This window comes from Macrotis lagotis, chromosome X (assembly GCF_037893015.1).
Source record: "Macrotis lagotis isolate mMagLag1 chromosome X, bilby.v1.9.chrom.fasta, whole genome shotgun sequence".
NCBI classification, from domain to species: domain Eukaryota; kingdom Metazoa; phylum Chordata; class Mammalia; order Peramelemorphia; family Peramelidae; genus Macrotis; species Macrotis lagotis.
Genome location: NC_133666.1, coordinates 105551144 through 105573265, shown reverse-complemented (window position 1 = coordinate 105573265; position 22122 = coordinate 105551144). Strand labels below are relative to the sequence as shown.

At 36.0% G+C, this 22122-nt stretch overlaps 1 pseudogene; it reads left to right on the top strand.

Annotated features, from left to right (window-relative positions):
- The first annotated feature begins 307 nt into the window (after positions 1-307).
- On the top strand, positions 308-21316 carry LOC141498793 (small ribosomal subunit protein uS2 pseudogene; annotated as a pseudogene).
- The last annotated feature ends 806 nt before the right edge of the window (positions 21317-22122 follow it).

The following is a 22122-nucleotide window of genomic DNA, read 5'->3' as shown; positions in this document are numbered from 1 at the left end:
GATCTGAGAGAGACAGCTGTGGTTCATTTGGGTGACTAAAGCACCAGACTCTGACTAAGGAAGGTAAGAAAAGGTAAAGACTTTAATTCACAGGTTGCACAGATTACTTCAAGAGGTTCCAAGGCTATTACAAAAGGTTTGCAGATTACTACAAAAAGTTTACAAGTTAAATTGCTTAATGAAGTAAAGAACATAAGTTTTCAAGAAGATAGTTTGTTTATTCAAAGAAGAGACAGCTACAAGCTGTATTAGGGAAACAAAGGAACTAGCCACAAGACTGGTGGCTGGCAACTGGGCTTAGATTGTCATGGAGCTGGGACCACATGAGTCTAATAGCATAGATCTTGGATCACATGGATCCAACAGCATGGAGAAAAGGGTGGGAGAGTTTGGGGATTCTGCTCCCCAGAGTAGACTGCACTCCAAAGGAAGGTGAGCCATCAGGTTATAAGCAGTAAAGAAGGGCATAGGGTCTGGGGATAATGCTCTACCAGAACAAACTAGCTTCACAGGAAGATAAGCAAGCAGGGGATAAATAATAGAGAATGGATTATAAAACATATTTTTCTGTCCAATATTTCCCCTAATTCATAATGATTTTCATTAAAGGAAAGAAAAAGGGAAGTGCTCCTGATGAAATTCTAGAACATTATTAAAAAGATGTCTGGTGAATAGATGAAAAAAGAACAAGGATGAGAGAAATGGTTATTACTAACCAATAATTTTGGGAGATCCAAAGTTCTGTGTTTCTTCTTAAGTCCTGCTTTTAAAAAATTCATTCTCTTGAAGGACCTAGCTGATAATAAGATTGGACTTTCTTATTGTACTCTGCGCAGGTTTGGGTGGAACATACTTTTTTAAAATAGATTGCCCAAGGATGGTGGTCTGGGTAGAGAGATGTGTCTCTGTCCAAGAACGACATGATATGGGGCGGCTAGGTAGAGCAATGGATAGAACACTGGCCTTGAAGTCAGGAGTACCTGGGTTCAAATATTCCCTCAGACACTTAATAATTACCTAGCTGTGTGGTCTTAGGCAAGCCACTTAACCCCATTTGCCTTCCCCAAAGGAACCTAAAAAAAAAGAATGACATGGTACCACTTTCAGTCTACTCTATATCTACTCATGGAAGAGTAAATAAACAGTGAGCTCACTGATATGATTGTCTTTGGACATAGAGGTAAATGATCATCCTTTTATTAATAATCTGCTGGTCTTATTAATAAAATGATTAAATTATCCAGAAACTATTTCTCTGGAAGAGATCAAAAAGAGTAAGTCATATCAAACTAACCTTATTTTCTGTTTTGAAAGGGTAGATAAAAGGGTTGCTGTAGATACATTTCTTTTCTTGTCCAGATCTGTGATCTCAGCGGTATGGAGTTTATATATATATATATATATATATATTTATATATATATATATATATATATATATATATATACACTTTGCAAACCCTAATATTGATGCTAATATCTCTTCTTCTTCTCATAATTATCATCATGTATGATATTATTATCATATGCATCTATTTTAGGTCACTTAGCTTGTAATATAATACTTTAATAGTAAGGAAGAAGGCAATGACCCTGTAGGGCCACTGAAACATTACTTATACTCCAGCACCTTTGAGGGATGATAATTGATTGTCTTCTATTTTTAGAAAAATCATTTATTTATTAAGCCTCTACTATGTGCCAGACACAGTGCTAAACACTGAGGTAAATAGGCTATATCAGACTTCCAGAGACATTCATGACACAAAAATGGTTAAGAACTAGACTAGACCAACTCCTTAATTTTATAAAAAAAATTCCCAATTCCTTAATTTTAAAAATTAAGAAATAAGCTTGGAGAATTTTAGGTCATTTAATTTGTAAATAATGAAGTCAGATTAAAAGCTTTGAGTTCTGACTCAATCTACCATTTTCCACTGCATCTATAGTCTCTGTGCCTATTGTCAACTGTCTTAAATTAAAAAAAAAACAAAACTTTCCCACTTAAAAAAACCAGCTATTGATACTGAGTTTGTGTACTGCATCATCAAAATTTCAACAGTGAGCAAAAATGACAGCTGTGTTCATCTTCAGAGCTCCTGCCCCCGGGTCCACCACAGTGATTCTTGACGAAGTGTGTTCACTGTTCCACTTAGGTCCCTATAGCTACTGACTGGATCCAGGCATCAAACTCTGTCTTCACATCCCATCCAGCTGTCTTTCCATCTGCTTGCCTTCACAGGCACACCACCCATAGACCTCCCCACCATTCTTTTCTTTGCTTTTTACCTCTTGCTCCAGGCACAAAGTGATTACTAAGAACATCCAGAAGGGGTATATAAATTGACTGTCCAGGCAACCACTGTGACTTCTCAGATCAAAGCTCCCTTCCCTTGATCACTGATCCTCTATTTGTGTTGTCTTTTTCCATTAATGAAAACATTCTTTGCAAATACTTTCTCTCCGGCCTGTCTTGTGCCAGTATAAGAGTTTCAGCTCTAGTTGTACAATATGAATGCCCCCCCCCCCCAAGTTGTTCCTCTTAATCACAGCCCTAGTTCAAAACTAACAGTAGAATTGGAGTCCATTAATCAAGAATGAAAGCTAGAGTTTGAAAGGCTATCAGATACCATCATACTTCTGACCATAAATGATACTGATTCAATGGTGTTATTTCCATGATCCTGATGGGCAGCTTCTGTGAAACCAATTATCTTTTGAGTTTCAGGGGCAGTATGGAATATACTGACGATTAGACCTTTGAGAGAAAAGTTTGGATTACTGTGCTGTTGCCAAGTTGTCACAAAAAATCATATGATGGCACTTTGCCCAGAATTGCTGGAAAGTCATGATGCCTTGCTGATATGGGAAGGATCCATATTCATAAGGCCAAGGACTCCCATAGTATTCAGGTCATCACTAGAAGTCCTATTTCCTATTTAATAAAACCATGGGGTCATAATGTTTCTGGAAAAGGCAATGAGAAGAATATCTTTGCACAACATTGCCCTCACTATAATCAACATAATGAGTGGGTTGTGCCATCATTCATTTGATGTTACAGTCTTCTTTGATTATGAAGGACGATAATCATCAATCTCCTATTAGAATATGACTTTTTGAGAACAGTAATGATCTCTTTTTTATATTTGCATTTTCAGTACTTAGCAAAGTACTTGGCACATAGAAAGCATTCAATAAATATTTTTTCATTCACTCATTTACTCATTCACTCATTCACTGACTTTCCATGCAAGAGATGAAAGAGACCTGGTTCCTTTAGTTTGTTATGTGCATGGAATCACATAGTTACCTTTTGTATCTTTGTTTTGTCAAAGCTGACCTACAGTTCAATGAATTTAGAGGGAGATACAAACCTAGGGTCAACAAAAACATGAGGGGACCATCTGGGATCTTTTTTTTTTTTAGTTTTTTTTTTGTTGTTGTTGTTTGGTTTTTTGTTTTTGTTTTTGTTTTTTTTTTGCAAAGCAATGGGGTTAAGTGGCTTCCCCAAGGCCACACAGCTGGGTAATTAAGTGTCTGAGTCAGATTTGAACTCAGGTACTCCTGACTCCAGGGCTGGTGCTCTATCCACTGTGCCACCTAACCACCCCCATCTGGCATCTTTAAAGTATCTTGTGTGGGTCTTGGAGTTTAAACATTTCATTAGCTGAAGCCTTCCTCACAAACTATTCCATTAATTAATTTCTGTCCTGGAGGTGAAACAACTCTTCATGCTAGCACAATTACTTCAAATGCTCTGGAATGGAGCTTGGAATAAAGAATCAGTGCAAAGAAGTTGTCTATTTAAACTCAAATTGGAGATTTTGTTAAATATTGATTAAGTTCCTATTATGTATTAGATGAGGTAAGTTCAAATGACAAGATTTAGAACTTGACCTCAAGGAGTTTTCATTCCAAGAAAGAAGATAAGGCATAAAAATATGAAAATAGAATTAAATATTGTAGAACTGCAAGGGATCTAAGAGATAGTTGATTTCAACCATCTATTCTAGTAAACTTAGATGATTAAAGGATGTCATCTGGACCAAACCAGCCTCTAACCTGTGGGTGGCTAGAGCTGAATAGAGCAGGACTAGAGACAGGAGATTCAGAATTCAAACAGAAGTTTAATTTCAAAGTGGGGGGGAGAATTGCAAGCAAGAAGGGATCTAGTCACATGTGTTGAGGCCCCACCCCAAGTGGGGGGACTCAAGACAGCATGGAGAGATTTCAATACCTATACCAGTGAGCACAGTGAGTTGTCGACCTGACAATGAAGGGTAAAAGCAATAATGTGACAGGTTTGATTCATAGCAGGGCTTCATGACCAAAGAGACCACATAGTGCTAATCAAAACAATATATAATAATTATGGGATTTTTGCAAGAGAGTGAGATCATCCAGAGGGTGAGCACAAAGATCAGGGCCTGAGCTCTGGAAAACAGGGTTTCTCCCTAATAGTATCCTGACAAAGATAATAAGACCAAAGAGTGTTGAGTGTCCTTCTTAAGATTACATGTAGGTAGTTAACGTAGTAGCAGTCAGGTGTTTTAATGGATAGAGAACTGGGCAAAGAGTCATGATGGCTCTGAATTTGAATCTTTTGGCAGATACTTTTGTGTGATTCTGGGAAAGTCTCTTAACCTCTCTGAAACTCAGTTTCTTCATCTGTGAAATGATAATAATTGCCTCTATCTTCCAGAATTATTGTGAAGATCAAATACATTATCAAATACTATATGGCAAACTTTATATATATATATGACAAAGCTTAAAGCGCTATATAAATACTAACAATTATCATTAGACAACAATGAAAGATTCTATTTTTTGGTTCAATTTTTAAAGTTTAAGAAAAAAGAAAAGCAGCAAAAGAGATAATACTTAATGAACTATTAATTGACTTCAGAGGATTACTTTAGTTTGTCATGGTGAGGAAAAATGGAGAAGATGGAACTTGAGGTATAGCTATCTTAAAAGATGTATAGGATTTTCCTCCTATTCTTATCATTTTTGAATTCTGTTGACTAACTCCTTCCCCCATGTACTCAAGACTTATTTTACTTTACATCAAATTATGTAATTCCATATTTGTCTGTATTTAACTCTATCTGTTATTCTTGCCATACAGTATTAGTCCATTACATTAAATACTACAATTTGTTTAGTCATTCCCCAACCAAGGGCATCTACTTTTGTTTTCTATTCTTTGCTACCAGAAAAATAGACTTTTATAAAAAAATTTTTTTGATGTAAATGGAGCCTTTCTTTTTGTTAATGATATTTTAGGATATTGCATAGCAATGGAATCTCTTGATCAAAGAGTATGAACATTTTAATCATTACATAATTCCAACTTACCTTTCAGAATGGTTGTACCAATTCACAGCTCTGCCAATAATACATTATTGTACTTGTCTTTCCATAACCCCTCCAGCATTGATTATTCTTATCTTTTGTTTTCTTTGGTGATTTTTCTGAGTGTGAGCTAAAACTTCAGACCAATTCCCCTACTCATACAGATTAAGGAACTGAACCCCAGAGAAGTTAAAGACTTTGCCAGTATCTTCAAAGGTATTGAGTAGCAGAATCAAGATTTGGACTCTTTCCATTTCATGCTGTCTTCTCATTTTTTTTTCAGGCCAACATGTCAGTTAATGTTTAATTAACTTTCAGTTTAATATCACCTCTGTCTCCATTCAATATGGTTCTTTAGGACAAGCCCATAGATCCTTGACCCATTCCACTAGTAATTCCCTTCCAAGGTGATTTTGGTCCACAAATAACTGTCTAATCTTGTCATTCAAAGAAGTCAGAAACCACCTAACTGTACTATATCTAGACTACTTCCTTCCATGTTTTTACATAAGGATAATGTGAAAGATTCTGGACACGAGGGTCATTTATAAATGAAGATATTGAGGCTTGTCTTCTCTCCAGTAAGAAGCTATAGGGAGACAATGAAAACTTAGCTGAAGGGTCTCTAATAAAGTCCATTTAATGTGCTACCTTGAGAAGAAAGGAAAAGAAAGTCTTAAACAATCAAGGAAATTTCAACAACCTCATCAGCATCTCAAGGTAATTAAACAGATCTCAATTCCCTTCCTATAATAGAATCATAGATCTAGGACTGGAGGGATCTCAAAGGACTTCTAATCTAAACCCCCTCATTTTTGCAAATCACAAAACTAAGACACTTGTTAGTTAAGTGATTTGTCAAATCTCACATGGGGAATAAGCATCAGGAGTGTAAGAAACAAGTACCTTGCCCAGAATTTACCAATATCCATTAGAGAAGCAAAGAGGATCATTTATTGTAATGTTCTTAAGAATGAGTGACCCCTCCAAAATGGGCCCACCTGGGGCACAAAAACATAACCTTTTATCCCATGTAGAAACACAAGTCCCTCCCAGGTCCCCAGTTGACTGGGAATTGTAGAGGTCAGAGGTCACTTGAAGTGCCTCAGGCTCTCAAATCTCCCCTTCTCCACAATTTGGTAACTAGGCCCTTATGCTCTTCTGCCCTCATTTGAATGTATAACACAAATATGTGAAAATGATACCTAGAGTGGTGCCAGTTTATTCATTAATTTACCCAACATTCTAATTTTGTGGTTTTCTTGTTTTTCTATTATAAGTTTATCTACTTCATATGTAAGTTTCCTATTTCTTATCAGTAGAAGCAGACTCTTTTCTTTATGATTTAGCCCATTCTTCCTGTTATACATCAACCCATTTTATGTTTTTTTTCCATCTTCCTTAGCTGTTTATCTGAAAGACATAGACTTCTTTCCTCAACTTCTTATAACTGATGTAGAAATGAAAACTAATCACTTATTACAAGAGAAGGATTTGCATCTAAATTGGGAATCAGTGCTCTTTTATTTGTACTAGGCTATCTCCTACCTCTTGGAATTTTAAACTTCCTTCAAGTTCCACTTTAGTGTCACCTCCTATAGGAAATCTTTCTTTGTCCTTGCTTTGTCAGTGTTCCATCTCTTCCAACAAATTACTTTGTATTTATTTTGTGTTTTTGTATTCACTTATCCATGAATATGTTGTTTACTGCTGTCTCCTTCCTTACTTCTTTCCTCCCAGTAGAATATGAAGGAAGGGACTGTCTTATTTAAGAGCCCAGCCTAGCAAATACTGGGATCTTAAATATTGGGTTATTCAGCTGAAGAAAAACTGAAAAGACTTTTGAAAATACTTAAAAATTCAATTTCTAAACTTAGATTTCTGACAGCTGTAATATTTAGAAATTGTCCAAAGTGAATTCAAATTGGTATAAGATATGAAGTTTCTCCACCAAGGAGGAAAATGAAATACATAGAATGGAGTTCAGAAGGAGGAAAGGGTATTAAATATATAAGTAGCAGATGGGATTTTCCTTGGAATGACCTCAACAACACAAAAAGAATATGTTGACAAGATCTTATTGTTTATACACTGTTGATTGACTATGTGCTTCTCTGCAAAATAAAATCGGAAATGACAAGGTCCCTTGCCTGAGGAAACAGTTCAAATTAGACATAAGCCCAGCTGAGCAAAGTGGGACACAGAATTACAGTAGGCCCCATAATTGAATTGATGTGATAGTAGAGGTCATTCCTAGAACTATACATTGACAGTCTTGAAGGAATCTTGGAATAAGAGATTTCTGAGAAAGAAAAGGTTTGAGGGAGGTATAGCTGCCCAGCATCTCAACTCCATGATAGCACACTAAATGAAGAACAAAGGAAGAGAGCAAAGAGGATGAGATGAAAGTGAGGTATTTATGGGATATTAAGTCTGGAACCTTATAGATGATTTATAGCTCTAGCTGTTAGGAAAAATTTCACAATTAGAGCTGTCAAAAAGTAAAATGTACCTAGGCACTTCACTGTAGGTCTTGTAGCAGAGGTTTATATGACTGGGATATGTTATAAGGGTTTCCTTTCAAGTGTTGGTTGGACTTTATCAATGTTGAGATCTCTTCCAGCTCTCAAATTAAGTGATCTTTTCCATACCTTCATTCTACTATCAGTTTTATTCAACAATCAACTGCCTTCTTAGCTTCAAGGCATTGAATTTGATTCTTGGGACATGAAGAAAGACTAGAGATGCACTTTGCTCCCAAGGAATTTATTGTCTGATAGGAGATTTAAAAAATATATGCAGATAACTCTGATATGAGGAATTAAGATGAAGAAAGATCTGAGGATATTTTGATAACTAATAATGAAGAGGTGACAAATCTGATATTGCCTTACACAGCATTCAGTCAGTTGTTTTTTTAATCATGTCTTATCCTTCTTGATCCCATTTGAGGTTTTCTTGGCAAAGAGACTGGAGTGGTTTACCATTGCCTTCTTCAGCAAATATGGTTAAGTGACTTGCCTAGGATCACACAGCTAATTTCTGAGGCCAAATTTAACTCTGGAGCTTCCTGACTCCAGGCCTGATACTCTATCCATTTGGTACATTTTTAATGATTTTATTGGAATTGTTTTGCTTTTGGCTGCTGCAAGAGGCCTATAAAACAGTGCTTCTTAACCCAATTTTTATGTTTTGGGACCCATTTGATTGTCTGAATCTACAAATCAATGAATCTTTCCTCAGAATAATGTTTTTAAGTGCATAAAATAAGGGAAATTACAAAAGGAAGCAATACATTTTAAAAGTTTTTATTAATCCACCAAGTTCCCTGATTTATGCCAGGCTTTAATGTGATGATAGACTTAGTTTAGGAAGGGACCTCAGAAACCACCAAGTCCAACTCCCTCATTTTATTTATTCTTAAAGAATCTGAGAACCATGGAATTAAAGGGATTTGATCAGTGTCAAACAGATAATAAGATCTGAAGAATTTGAACTCAGATTCTGTTTTCAGAGTTTGTGCTTTTTCTTGATCTCTTTTTCTATAATTTATGGTAAAATTATGAAGGAAACAATCACAAATGCTGTATGCTCCTAGTTTCTTCTGATTTAATGAGAAAATGGAAAACTATCAGGTGAGAGGCAAAAAAATTATTCTTTTTACTGTGATTATATAATTTGTCTTAGTGGTAGTAATATCTATACACATTAACCCAGTTAAGACTGGAAAGGTATGGGTTTCCCCCGTCTCCAATTATTCTGCTCTGCTGTGTTTTGTTCTTTGACATTCTCAATAGACATAGAACCAGTGTACTAATCAAAGAATATCCCTCTCAATATGATTTTGATTCATTTACCATTATCCCACTTTCACAAAATCACACTGTTACACTTGGAAGAAACCACATACCATCAAGTCCAACCCATAACTAAACATGATACATTGTGGGTAGAACTCTCAATGGCTATCACCATTTTAGAAAGCAATTTGGAATTATATACAAAAAAGCTACTTAACAATACAAGCCTTTTGACCCATCTATACCACTGTTAGGCCAAAGTGAATCAAAGAAATAGGAAAAGGTCTTATATGTACAAAAATATTTTTAGTAGCTCTTTTAATGGTGGCAAAAAACTGGAAATTAACAGACTGTCCAACAATGAAGTAATTACTTGAATGTGTTGTGGTTTGTGACTGTAATGAAATATTATTATGCTATAAGATATGAAAAAGATGATTTCAAAAAGTTAGAAAAAGACTGATGCAGAATAAAATAGGCAGACTCAAATGAACAATTTTTACAATAACACTATAAAAACAAGCAACATTGACAACCATACTATAAACTATGCTCTAGTAAAGGATAGAAAGTGAAAGCTCTTCCTAGAACTTCCTTTTAAGAAAGATGCCTGGGGGGGCAGCTAGGTGGCATAGTGGATAAATCATGGGCCCTGGAGTCAGGAGTACCTGGGTTCAAATCCGGTCTCAGACATTTAATAATTACTTAGCTGTGTGGTCTTGGGCAAGCCACTTAACCCCATTTGCCTTGCAAAAACCTAAAAAAAGAGATGCCTAGCTCCAGGCATCTGGAGCAGAAGTCCCATCTTAACAAAGAGCTAAAATCAAGTCATAGACTGGGGAAATGAGCAAACAACAGAAGAAAAAATCCATCTATAGACAATTACTTTAGGCCTATGGAAGGTCAAAATACACACTCAGAACATAACAAAATCAAAACTCCTAAATCCAAAGCCTCCAAGAAAAATGTGAATTGATCTAGGTTATAGAAGAGCTCAAAAAAGGTCTTGAAAATCAAGTATGGGAGATAGAGAAACAATTGGGAAGAGAAAAGAGAGTAATGTGGGAATATCATGAAAACCAAATCAGCAACTTGTTGAAGGAGATATAAAAATATTGAAGGAAAATAACATCTTAAAAATCAGTTTAGGTCAAGTGGAAAAAGCAGTCCAAAAAATCATTGAGGAGAAAGAAGAATGCCTTAAAAAGCAAAACTGGCCAGATGGAAAAGGAGATACAAAAGCCCTCTGAGAAAAGTAATTCCTTAAAATGTAGAGCCAAAGGAAGCTGCAAGGTAGATCCAAGTAATTCCTTAAAATTTAGAGCCAAAGGAAGCTGAAGTCTTTGTGAAAGATCAAGAGATAATAATAATAATAAAAAAAGGAATGAAAAACTAGAAGAAACTGTGAAATACCTCATTGGAAAAACAGCTGACCTGGAAAACAGATCCAGAAGAGACAATTTAAAAACTATTGGACTACCTGAAAGTCATGACCAAAAAAGCAGCCTAGACATCATATTTCAAGAAATTCTCCAGGAAAATTTCCCTGATATCCTAGAAGCAGAGGATAAAATAGAAAACTAAAAAATCCATCAATCTTCAGAGAGAGCTCCCAAAATGAAAACTTCCAGGATATTATAGCCAAATTTTAGTGCTCCCAAGTCAAGGAAAAAATATTACAAGCAGCTACAAAAAAACAATTAAAATATTGTGGAGCTACAGTCAGGATAACACTAGATTTAGCAGCATCTACATTAAGGGTACGTAGGGCTTGGAATATGATATTCAGGAAGATAGAAAAGCTTGGATACAATCAAGAATTAGAATTAGCAAAACTGGACATACTCTTTCAGATGGACATTCAATGAAATAGGGAAACAGGGAACTTTCAAACTTTCCTGATGAAATGACCAGAACTGAACAGAAAGTTTGATCTTCAAGTACAGGATTCAGGTGAAGCATGGAGAGGGTCAACAGGAAGGGCAAATCATGAAGGATTTAATGATGTTGAACCACTTGTATTCCTGCATGGGAAGATGATACTGATCACTCAAATTAACCTTCTCATTTATTAGAGCAGTTAGAAGGAGCACATGTAGACAAGTCACAGAAAAAAGTTGAATTCAAAGGTATAATACATGAAAGAAATTGAGTTAATAGGGGAGAAAGGAAATGTATTGGAAGAAAGGGAAGGGAGAGGTAGAATGGCCTAAGTTATTTAAGATAAAAGAGACAAGGAAAAGATTTTTCAGTGAAGAGCAAAAGGGGAAAGGTGAGTAGGATTGAATGAGCCAGCCTTACTCTCATCAGGAATAACAAACAATTGTGTATAGGAATCCATTAAAGGAAAATAGGAGAGGGCAGAGAAAGGAGATAGGGGGAGAAGAGTAGGGGAGTAGGTGATAGAAGAGAGGGATGATCTTGGGAGAGGGTAGTCAGATGCAACACACTTTTGAGGAGGGACAGGGTGAAAGGAGAGAAAGAATAGAATAAATAGGTGTGGGGAGGAATAGTATAGAGGGGAGATACACCTAGCAACTGTGAGAAAAAATATTAAAATAATTTTTCTGATGGACTTATGATAAAGATTGTTATCCATCCTAAAGACAGAATTGATGGTATCAGAGTACAAAGTGAAGCATACTTTCTTCCCCCCCCTCACTTTATTTTTCTTGAGATTTCTCTTTCTTTGGGGGTATGTTTACTTTTACAACATGATTATTGTAATAATGTTTTTCATGGCTACACATTTTTAACATATACCAAGTAACTTGCTTTCTCAGTTGGAGGATTGGGATGGAAGGAAAGGAGAGAATTTGGAACTCAAGGTTTTGGAAGTAAATATTAAAATAATGATGGAAAAAAAAGGTGCCTGGGCCAAATTTAACTTCATTTCCCATCTTTTGAACTTCTCCAAATGCCTCATGAAAATCCTCACCTTCAATATTACTTTAGTGATAGTACTCATATCTCCTCAGTATTCATTGTCGAGACCCCTCTCTCACTCTGATTTTTGATCTCTTTGGCATATGATGCTTGCTTTTTGTTTTAGATAGATGCTTTTTATGATAATAAGAAAAGTTTATGCCTATATTTTCTAGGATTTTAGCATAAATGAGTGTTATACTTTGTCAAATGCTTTTTCTGCATTTATTGAGGTGACCATATGATTTTGGATACTTTGGTTTTTAATATAGTTAATTATATTTATTGCTTTATTAAACTGAATGATATTTAGATCCCTGCTATAAATCCCACTTGATCATAATGAATGATTTTGTAGATAAATCACTGAAGTATGTTGACTTTGTTTTACATTTTTGAGTCAATATTCATAATGATATTGGCCTAAAGTTTTCTTTTGGTATTTTATGTTCTCCTGGTTTAGGTATTAGGAACATATATCTCATAAAAGGTAGAGTGTTTTTTCTTTTTTTTTCCCTTTTTTTTGTATTTTGCAAGGCAATACGATTAAGTGACTTGTTCAAGGTCACACAGCTAGGTAATGATTTAAGTGTCTGAGGCCAGATTTGAACTCAGGTCCTCCTGACTCCAGGACTGGTGCTCTATCCACTGTGCCACCTAGCTGCTCCTGAGTGTTTTCTTTCTATCTCTTCTTTGGGACTGTTTGTTTTTTGCATATTTGCTATATTCATTTTCAATTACTTTCTGGTGATTATTCTTTCCATTTACATTTTTGTGGTCATTATAGATATTGTTTCTCTGACTACCTACTTCACTTTGCAAAAGGTCACCTCTAAATATTTGAGAATAATATGTAAAATATGAGTTCTAATTGTTCTTTAAAAATTTGATAGAATTCTCCTGTCAAACCACCAGTTTCAAGTATCTTTTTCTTTTATAATTCCTTTACAACTAGATCTATTTCTTTTTCTGAGTTTGGATTGTTTAAGATCTCTATCTGGTCTTCTATTAATTTGGATATTTTATAGTTTTGAAGCTATTTCTGTATTTCGTCTGGCTTCTCAGTTTTGTTAATATATAATTGTGCACAATATGTTCTATTTTCTTTTTATTTTTTCTAGTTTTATTGTCATTTCATTTTTCATTCATTTTTCAATCATATCTGACTTTTTGCTACCCCATTTGGGGTTTTCTTCCAGATACTGAACTGGTTATCCATTTCCTTCTCCAGTTCCTTTTACAGATGATGAAACAAAGAAAAATAGGTTTGAGTAACATGCCCAGAGTCACACAGTTACTAAGTATCTGAGGCCAGATTTGAGCTCATGGAGGTGAGTCTTTTTGATTCTATGCTTAGTGCTCTGTCTGCTATGCCAACTAGTTGCTGGTTTTACCTCACTCATTTGCTATTTTATTGATCTGTTTTTCTACTATTGTCTTTTTTTCACTGACATAGTTAATCATCAAATTTATTAGTCTTTTTTCAAAAAATGAGCTTTTAGTTTTAATTATCATCTCTATGGTTTCTATTTCCAAATTATCTATTTCCTGATAATTTTTAATATCTCATCTCAAACTTTTTTAGGTATGTCAACTTTCTCATTTTTCATAATGCATATTTAGTTCACTAATCTTGTCTCTATTTTATTAATATATTTCTAGATATGTTAGTATGTTTCTAGGGATATGATACCCCCCCAAAGACCACTGCTTTTCAGAAATTTGGTTTGTAATATTTCATCATTACAATTTTCTTTTGTATAAAGAATTAACAATTGTTAATTGTTTCTATGAATTGTCCTTTGACCTATCATTATTTTGGCTTTCATTTTTAAGACTCCATTTGGGTTTGTTTCTTTTGCTTTTGGTCCCTGAACTTATTAATTCTTGGGTCTCCTAGTATAGTCTTACTGAAGGCAGCATGTGAATTAAGGGAGGGTTGTTGAATGAGTTAAGAGTTAGTAACCATCAGTTCATGGGTTCTGATGTTTGTTTTTATTATTTTAAACTTTTTGATTCTGGGTATCTTAGTTGATGGTGCATAATTTCTTTTATTGAAGATGTTTGAGAGGTAATGAGAAAATGTCTAGTCCTACTTATTATTTACTTGACCTGGAACTCGGTTCTATATTTGTTAGAAGGAATTAATCTTTCTTTCTTTCTTATTCTCTCTCTCTCTCTCTCTCTCTCTCTCTCTCTCTCTCTCTCTCTCTCTCTCTTTCTTTCTTTTCCTCTTTTCTCTATTTCTCTCTTCCTTCCTTCCTTCCTTCCTTCCTTCCTTCCTTCCTTCCTTCCTTCCTTCCTTCCTTCCTTTCTCTGTCTCTGTGTGTGTGTCTTTCTTTTTCTCTCTGTCTCCCCTCCCCACCCCCTTCCTGCAATGAAGAGGGATGGGAGAGAAAGAGAATAGATTTATATTCATTTAAAAAATACTTAAAGGGATAGCTAGGTGGCACAGTGGATAGAGCACCAGCCCTGGAGTCAGGAGTACCTGAGTTCAAATCTGGCCTTAGACACTTAATAATTACCTAGCTGTGTGGCCTTGGGCAAGCCACTTAACCCTGTTTGCCTTGCAAAAACAAAAAAAAAAGAAAAAGAAAAAATACTTTTAAAAAGAGGATGGGGTGGGTCTACTGGCATGGAATGTTGCAATATCACTTTACTGTATTATCAGTTTTGCTTAATTGTTATATTTTGTTGTGAGAAGTCTTATTGGGTGAGGTTAATCTCAAAATGTTTTTAATGTGAAAACAAAACAATTAAACTTAAAAAAAAAGCAAAGATTATCTCTCCACTTATGAAGTTTATATTCTAATGCAGGAAATAATGTATATGCTCAATCCAGTGATCTAGTTTTTATTCTCTTGGCTTTGCCTCTTGAATCTCAGTGCCATTGCCCTGCTGACCTACATTTTTTGAATCTTGGACAAGCCTCTTGCCTCTGACATTTCTTTACTGGTTACCTCATATCAACTTCTCTAGAACCTATTGCCTTAAATGACCCTTTTCTCCTTGTGGACTCTCCTTAGCTGAGTCATTTCTGGTGCAGGTAGTTCTGTTCTGTTCTAGCAACCTATTGACATTGGGATTTGGGCTACATTTCCTTGTTTATACCACCTCTGACTGATTCTGTGCCTGACTTCATTCTTAGATGGTACAAAGCATATCTCCAGTTAAGGTGGTCCTAAAGACCCAGGACCCCAATATCCACACTGTGTCTATTGCTCCCAGAGAAGAGGCCACCAGAATACTTATGAGTTTTGGGGCTAAGGGTCTTTTAAAAAGCATCAGAGAAACTTCCTGCTAAACCTAATTTCCCCGTTTTTCCCCTTCTCAGCTGAGCCTAGAAATTTCTGGTTTGAAAATTATAGCCATTACAGTCATTTATGTGAACTTTTTATCATTTACACTTAATTGCCATACAGAAAAATAATGATTATGTGTATTATAAAATGTAGGTCAAGTCAACTTTGTTGTAAACTTTATTTAATTACAACTGTCCAGGCACAAGATCATTCAGTCAGAAGGGGTACAGGTTTGTGTACCCTCTCAGAATAAAAAAGTTTTTCAGTAAGAGAAACACAGAAATTCTAGGCAAAACTGTCTGCTTGGGACAGCTAGGTGGCATAGTGGATAGAACACTGGCTCCGGAATCAGAAGGACCTGAGTTAAAATCCGACCTCAGACACTTAATAATTACCTAGCTGTGTGACCTTGGGCAAGCCACTTAACTCCATTGCCTTGCAAAAACCAACCCAAACCAAACCAAAACAAAACAAAACAAAAAAAACCCAGTCTGATTGTTGGTCAGTTCTCTCTGTATGTGCTTTGATTTCATTCCCTCCTTTCTCATCACCTGCCCTGCTCTGACTGGCTTCTTTTCTAAATGAACTGTACATCAATCTCTGATAACAACCCTTTTGCTCCCCAGTGATATCAATTTGATTATATCCTGAAGGAACAATGCTTTGAACTTCAAAATCTGCCCTAGAGGTTGCTTGCCTGTCTGATTAAACCAACTAACATACTCTTTGAACAATAATTTAGCTTGCTAATAACTCTAGTCTTTATAGAGTACCAGTTTTCTGATCCTCACTCTACCTTCTATGATCCAAGATCTGGCAACACTAAACTGTTCATGAAATCTTGGTATTCGTAGCTGTTGGTCACTTTTGTGTCACTATTGCTCATCTACTTATGACATAAAAAACAATCAGGGAACAGTAGGGGAGAACATTATTTGGGGACAGTTAAAGGGATGGGTTGGTGAACTGAGAAACTGTATAGCCTTCAGAGTAATAGTGATACATGATTTTGTTTTTGGATTTGCATTTGAAGATACTTAGAAAGTAGCATAAGGGATTTCCAGTTTCACCCTCCCCAAGCCAGAATCTGAAGATAGATCATTTCTAACTAACCCTTTGCTTTTTAACACTGCCCAACATCACAGAGTGACTGAGGCAGAGGGAGGGACAGGGGATAGGAAGGAGGTGGAGTTGGGGGAAAGAGGAAGAGGGAGAGAGAGTTGGCAACTTTGGAGCTTACTGAAGTTGTCTCAGCTTGAGATGATTCTCTTCTTGCATGCTGTGCTCTGAAATTAATCTGGCTTCTGCCTGCCATGTGCTGACATAGACTGTTACTTTAGAGTTATTTAAGGCGCAGCATTTACCCTCCACAATTAGACTTTTCACTGCTCTGCCATTATTAGATCAAACAAAGTAATACCCTGTTCCCAACTTTGAAAGCTGTACACAGACTCTAGTTAGCCACAATATGCCTATTCTTCTGCCAAAATTATACCAGCAATAGGGCATTTTTATAGTTAACATGGTGTGTCCAGGACATCATTATGTCTCTAGAAAAAAATGCATACTATAGAAAACACTCCCATATAATTTATATAAAAGAGAAATTGTTTTTGAATTCCATATGCTTCATTAAGAAAATCTGATTTCATTTTTTTCATTATATCAAGTCTGGACACAACATAGAATTTAGATCTGGAAAGATCCTTGGGTAATCTAAGCTCCCTAATTTTATATACAAGAGGAAACTGAGATTCAAAAAATGAAAAGCCTTGAATGAGGTCATTCAGATAGCAAGAAACAGAAACAAGAAGTGAACCAAAATTCTCTGACTCTAGGTCCAGTGTCCTTTCCACTCACTACATAAAGGTTTCTTAACCTTTGTGGGAGTCATTCACCCCTATGACAGCCTTATGAAGTCTGTGGATTCCTTCTCAGAAATATGCTATTAATTAGCATTTATATATCACTTTAAGATTTGCAACTCACTTTGCACATTTGACATGCACAGTAATCCAGTGATATAAATACTATTATGATCACCATTTTATAGAGAGGTAAACTAAGGTTGAGAATGCTTACATGACTTGGCCAGGGCCACACAGCTGATGTCTGAGGCAGAATTTGAACTCATTGTCCCAACTCTAAGCCCAGTGCTCTATTCCTTATATTATATATAGTTGACTTAAAATATAAGAATTCAAAGAAAATAATTATATTAAAATAGTTATCAAAATATTTTTCTTTAAAATAAGTGGCTTGAGGGGGGGGGGTTGCGGTCATGTGACAGTGGGTAGAGCACTGGCCCTGGAGTCAGTAGTACCTGAGTGCAAATCCGGCCTCAGACACTTAATATTTACCTAGTTGTGTGGCCTTGGGCAAGCCACTTAACCACATTTGCCTTGCAAAAACCTAAAAAAAAAAAAGTCCATGGACCTTTGGTTAAGAACCTTTGCACACTATCTCATGTTGCCTGCTTTCTCTTTAAAAAAATTTTTTATGAGGATTGCTTTTATATGAGTAATTGCTTTAAAATAACATTCATTTAAAAATACCTTTCCCTAAAAACTCACACAACAAATATTTTTTTTAAAAAAGAAAGATAAAAAAGCAGTTCAGCAAAACCAACAAAATCTTACAACATATACAATATTCTATACCTATAGTTTTCTGCCTCTGCAAAAGTGGTGTATTTTTCTTCTTTTCTCTAAATTCAAATTTTTTTATTGTTATAATTACACATAATATTCAGTTTAATTTTTTTGTCTATTTATAGTGTTCTAGTCCTGATTCTGTTTACTTTACTCTCCATTTATGAAGGTCTTTTTAGGTTCTTCATATTTGATTGTTATAGTGAAATTTTTTCATTATATTGTATTGTTTAATCTTTCCCTAGTTGATGTTTGCTTTTCTCTTGTTGATTACCATTTTATATGCTATTAAGGGCAGCTAGGTGGCACAATGGAGTCAGGAGGGTGGGAGTTTGAATCTAACCTCAGACACTTGATACTTACTAGCTGAGTGACCTTGGGCAAGTCACTTAACCCTGACTGCCTTGCATCCAGGGTCATCTCCAGTCGTCTTGATTCTATCTGCCCATTGGACCTAGATTGCTCCAGAGGAAAAAGTGAGACTGGTGACTTAGCATAGCACCCCCTCACTCAAATCCAGTTCATGTGCTTTTCATGGCATCACCTTCTTATGTCATGGTCTTCTTCAAGAATGAAGGACAAATAACAACTACAACTATTATATACATATATATATATGTATATATATTTGTATTTATACATATATATGTTTAGCAAAATACAAAACTTTTAGACATCAAAATCAGAAATTTTAACTTTAACATAGATGAGAAAAAGCAAGAGAAGGAATATGTTGGTAAATATTGTCATAGATGGGACTTTCTTAGTGGAAAGGAAAGAGGTAATATTTCAAACAAAATATGAAATACAACTTCTTTTGTCCTATTATTTGAGAGGAGTATTCTAGCCCAATTGTTAGCCAACAAGGCTTTTTTTAGCCATAGTTCAATTTACTTTTTGAACAATTGGATAGCCAGGAAGGAAGTGCCCAGTCAATAAAGGTATGTATGTTTGTCTGAAATTTGTGGGTTTTTATTCACCCCACATTTTTAATGATCTTTTAAATTTTCCATAACACTATTATTCACTGTCCCATTTTAAACTTTCAGCTAAAATAAAACTATTTCTGAGTAATACCTTTCAGTGCCATATTATTATTATTTCTAAATAGTTCCTGGTCTACCAGAATAAAGAAATCATATTGGTAGGAGGAGGATCTACCAATGAAATCATGTGCCTCTATGAGAGAAAATAAAATTAGAAACATATTTTAATATTACGTTTTGTAAATGCACAATATATCAAGTCTCTTATGTCAATTGAACTCTTTGTGTCTTTTGAAAGAATACTAATGTAAATTTGGAAACAATTTTTACAACTAATATTTCTGACAAAGAACTCATTTCTAAAATATATAGAGAGCCTTTCTGCGCTGCCCAGAAGAGGGGTCCATACGGCGTTGTTCACGGTTTCTGTCATAACTTTCAAGGGAAACTTTCACAGTGTCCAGAGCCCTGGATGTCTTGTAGATGAAGGAGGAGGATGTCCTCAAATTCCTCGCTGTGGGCACCCATTTGGGTGGCACCAATTTGGATTTCCAGATGGAACAGTATATCTACAAAAGGAAGAGTGACGGCATCTATATCATTAATTTGAAGAGAACTTGGGAAAAGCTTCTGCTGGCAGCTTGTGCCATTGTTGCCATTGAAAATCCAGCTGATGTTAGTGTCATCTAGGAACACTGGCCAGAGAGCTGTTCTGAAATTTGCTGCTGCCACTGGCGCCACACCTATTGCTGGACGCTTCACCCCGGGCACCTTCACTAACCAGATCCAGGCAGCTTTCAGGGAGCCTCGCCTCTTGGTGGTCACTGATCCTCGTGTAGATCATCAGCCTTTGACTGAAGCATCATATATTAACCTTCCAACCATTGCACTGTGCAACACAGACTCCCCACTTCTCTATGTGGACATTGCCATTCCATGTAACAACAAGGGAGCTCACTCAGTGGGTCTGATGTGGTGGATGCTGGCCCGAGAAGTCCTGCGGATGCATGGTACAATCTTCTGTGAGCACCCATGGGAGGTCATGCCTGATCTTTACTTCTACAGAGATCCAGAGGAGATTGAAAAGGAAGAGCAGGCCGCAGCTGAGAAGGCAGTGACAAAGGAGGAATTTCAGGGTGAATGGACTGCACCTGCCCCAGAATTCACTGCTGCTCAGCCAGAGGTGGCTGATTTGGTCTGAGGGTGTCCAGGTGCCATCTGTGCCCATTCAGCAGTTCCCTACTGAAGATTGGAGTGCTCAGCCGGCTACTGAGGACTGGTCTGCAGCTCCTTGTGCTCAGGCCACTGAATGGGTAGGAACTACCACAGAGTGGTCCTAAGTTTTACCCAGATGCTCTAATAGTGTTGGAAAAATGCGGATGGAAAATAAACATTGGTTTCTTAACAAAAAAAAATAATAAAATAAAATATATAGAGAACTGAGTCAAATTTATTAAAAAAGAAGCCATTTCCCACTTGACAAATGGCTTAAGGATATGCAGAGGCAATTTATAGATGAGGAAATCAAAGCAATCCATAGCCATATGAAAAATTGCTTTAACTCATTACTGATTAGAGAAATACAAATTCAAACATTTCTGAGGTACCACATCACACTTCTCAGATTAGCCATTATGATCAGAAAGGAAAATGATCAATGTTGGAAGGGATGTGGGAAATCAGGGACACTAATACATTGTTGGTGGAGCTGTGAATTCCTTCAACCTTTCTGGAGAGCAATTTGGAATTATGCCCAAAGGGAATAAAAATGTGCATACCCTTTGGTCCAGCAATACCAATGCTGGATCTATACCCTGAAGAGATCATGAAAAAGAGTAAAAACATCACTTGTCCAAAAATATTCATAGCAGCTCTGTGGTGGCAAAGAATTAGAAATCGAGTAAATGTCCATCAATTAGGGAATGGCTAAACAAATTGTGGTATATGTACATTTTGGAACACTATTGTTCTATTAGAAACCAGGAGGGATGGGAAATCAGAGAAGCCTGGAAAAACTTGCATGAACTGATGCTGAATGAGATGAGCAGAACCAGAACGTTGGACACTCTAACAGCAACATGGCGGGGGGGTGATGATTAACCTTAATGGACTTGCTCATTTCAGTGCAATAATCAGGGACAATTTTGAGTTATCTGTGATGGAGAATATCATCCAGATGGAGAATATCATATCCAGAGAAAGAATTGTGGAATTTTTTATTTTTTCCTTAAGGATATGATTTCTCTCTCATCACATTCAATTTTGATCAATGCGTGGAAACAGTGTAAAGACTATCAGACTACCTTCTATGGGGGTTGGGGGGAGGGAAGCGAGGTTGGGGGGGAAATTGTAAAATTAAAAAAAATTAAAAATTAAAAAAAAGAAAGAATACTAACAATCACCTACACTGTATTTTCCCATGACTTCTGTGGCACAGCTTCTTTAGGTTCTCCTCCTTCCTTCCTGACTACTACTTTTTAATCTTCTTTGATCAATCATTATTGTCTCCCACCTATTAAATACTGACTTCTTTTGAGGCTTTGTTCTTGGTCTTCTAATATCATTTAGAAAGTTCTAAGTGATATTATTTGTTTCTTGAGTTTAATGATCATTTCTATAAACATTTTTGGGTTGCCAACTACCTTCTGGATATCTTTACTTGGATTTCCTATCCCCACCTCTAAGTTAACATATCCAAAAACAGAATTCAGTGTCTTCCTTACTCAACCTACTTACACTTCAAATTTCTTTGTTTCTGTCAAAGACATTATCAAGCTTCCCAATCACTTAGTTTTACTACCTTGTAGTCATCTTCAAATCTTATTTCTTCTTAACCCTTCTAAATCCAATCAGAATTTCTAGTAACAGGATGAGTTAAACCAGGAAAACAATATGCACAATATTGGACCAATGTTAATGCAAATATAACAGCAATGAAACTGAATGCTATCTAATTAGAATCAACAAGGTTAGCCTTGAAGAAAAGATGAAAAAATGCTTTTCAATCCCTTCACTGAAGAGGTTGGGCGATTATGGGTGTGGAGAATGTTATATACTATCACATTAGGGATATATTGGCAAGTTTTGCTGAACTATTTTT